The following is a 2,674-nucleotide window of genomic DNA, read 5'->3' on the forward strand; positions in this document are numbered from 1 at the left end:
TCAGGGCCCCAAGCCCCCTGGAAGCCAACCTCTTGGCTCCCTGGGGAAGCTTGGCATTGGCCCCTGCACTTGGGTGGGGAACCAGGGTCCCTGTCTGCCTGTGTGCCTGCTAGTGAGAACCTCCCCTCGCATAGCTCCCGCAGCCCTGGGGTGGGGCTGAGGGTGGCGGGGTCGGGCCCACCGGGGATAAGGGAGCCGGTGCTGGGCACTGGTTAGCTGCTGCGTGTCCTTAGGAGCAGGATGTCCCGTGCAGCCAGCTTCCACAATTTCCTGGCCGTGTGGTCACGAAGGGGCTGCCGCACGGGGAACCACGCATAGTGCTGGGGGCTGAGGGGTGGAGGTCAGCCCTGGACAGCTGTGCACCCAGGCAAACGCTCCATTGCAAGTTGGTGCCACTGACTCACACGAGGAACCACCACCTTAAACTGATGGTAAAGCAGCTGCAAGTGTCGGGCACCGTGCTGGGCGAGGGGCGTGGCCATGACCCGGAAGCTCGTATGGCTCTTGCCCCCTGCCCCCCGTCCAGGGCAGACCCACTTCCGGGCCCCTCTCTGGCTCCTGCAGCCCCCACAAAGAGCTGTTCTCTGTCCACATCCCCTGGCCGGAGTGGTCCATGTCAGATGCCCTCCCTGCTCCTCCCCAGCTCCCCCCTACTCGTGCTACCTCCCTGGGTCCTGGGGATATCAGTGCCCCCTCCATTTGCAAATGTAGTTTAATCACTCTTGAACATTTAAAACCGCATGTATAAATTTAGCACATTCAGGTTTCTAAGTGTTTGAAATGTCAAACAAGAAAAGCCTACCACTGTATTAGTTCTCTGTTGTTGCTGTAGGTTTTTACCACAAACTCAGTGGCTTAAACCAACACATATATTAGTTCTGTAGGTCAGAAATCTGGCGCAGATCTCATCAGACTAACAACAAGGTTTTGTCACTCCTTTCTGGAGGTTCTTGGGGAGAAACCGTTTCCTACTCCTTCAGGTTGTTAGCCTTCAGGTGTCAGGAGCACGCAGGGCACCGGGCAGGAATTCAGTTCCTTGCAGTGATGGGGCCAAGGTTCCCATTCCCATGCTTGCTTAAACTGAAGGCCATCCTCAGCTTCTGGAGGCTGCCAGATCCCTTGGCTAATGGCCCCTTCCTCCATCTTCAAAGCCAGAAACATCGCATTGAGTCTTTCTCCTGAACTGTGTGTCTGGTTTTCTGCAGCCAGGAAAGCTTCGTGTGGTTAGGTTGGGTCCACCTGGATAATCCGGGATAATCTCCCATCTCATTGTCCTTAATCTTAACCATATGTGCAAAATAGTTTTCACCAAGTAAATAATATTCCCAGGTTCTGGGGGTTAGGACATGGACATCTTTGTCATCCCACCTGCCACATCACCCCAACCAAAACCCCAAACCAACACCCCTTACCAAGACATGTCAGATACATTCCATGTAAAAATATGGTGAATCTCAAGTTATTTTAAATGTTCCAGTACTCTACAAAATTATTCAAGTCCTAACACCTTTCAGTTTAAAGTTACGCTTTAAAATAACTTACACATCTACTTGGAAATCCTGATGCCAAGCTGTCTGATTCTGCATCGTCTGAAACAGTTGGGAGTATCCAGTGCATAACCGATTGTGCCAGAGATTAAACTGAACTCAAAAGGATCAGTACTAGCACTGCTCCATTTCATGTCTGTTGAGGTTTTCATTTTAACTTTTATCTCTTCAAAGTGACATACCTATTATTTTCAAAGTGGAATTTTTTTAGGTCAATAATAAATAACTGATAAATACACTGTCTAACTCTGATTCTTTGCAAATTCAACTCTCTTAGCTGTTTCTTCAGGCATTTAAAATGCATGTTTCACAAGGACACGCACACACGCGTTCGCTGCTTTTCATCGGTTTTTCTACATTATGTGTCACATGCGGGTGTCCTCTGGGGGGAAGGGAGGCCACTGGCCTCATCCCTTGACACAGCGCCATCTCAATGTGATGGGCACTATTACAGCTTCACTCCCACAGGTCTCAGCAGAGAATGAGGTGTCCTAGGAAAATATTTGCTTCCTTGCACAACTTTTTGTTTTCCCTGCAGTTAATCATTGCCTTTTGGGGGGCTTAGTTTTCCATACATGTCATTAATTCCTCCCTAGATTCTCCTGCAGAAGTGTGAACCTCCTCTCAAACTTGGGATTTGTTGCATAAGTGCTATTTCCATCTTTTCCTGGACCCCTCACCCTGCCACCTGCCCCGGCTGTGAGCATGGGCTACGACTTCAGCAGTGTCCTGGAGCACCTCCTTTCTCTCCGCTGGAGCCCATGATTTCCTCCTCCTTGATTCATTTACGGAGTCTGCAGCTTGCCGTCACTACATTCACATCTGCTTGTTCGTGTAACTAGGTACGAAGTTGGGCTTCTAGTCCTAAGAATTCCCATGCCTTTCTGAGTTCTGACCTTTGCGATGTCTTCTCTCTGGATCTTTTCTTTACCTGAATGCTTTGGAAATTATCAACTGTTGGGGGCCAGAGTGAGGTACTCCGCCCATGGCAAAGGTCATGAGGAAGGAGGCTCGACATACGCAAAGGCGGGATCGAGCCTCAGGAGTCCCCCTGGAAATCCTCGAGCGTCTACCCCCATAACCAGAGCCTGTCTACTTTACTACTTTGTGCTCTTACCTACACCGCT

The sequence above is a fragment of the Bison bison genome, unplaced genomic scaffold (assembly GCF_000754665.1).
Source record: "Bison bison bison isolate TAMUID 2011002044 unplaced genomic scaffold, Bison_UMD1.0 scf7180017847416, whole genome shotgun sequence".
Taxonomy (NCBI): Eukaryota; Metazoa; Chordata; class Mammalia; order Artiodactyla; family Bovidae; genus Bison; species Bison bison.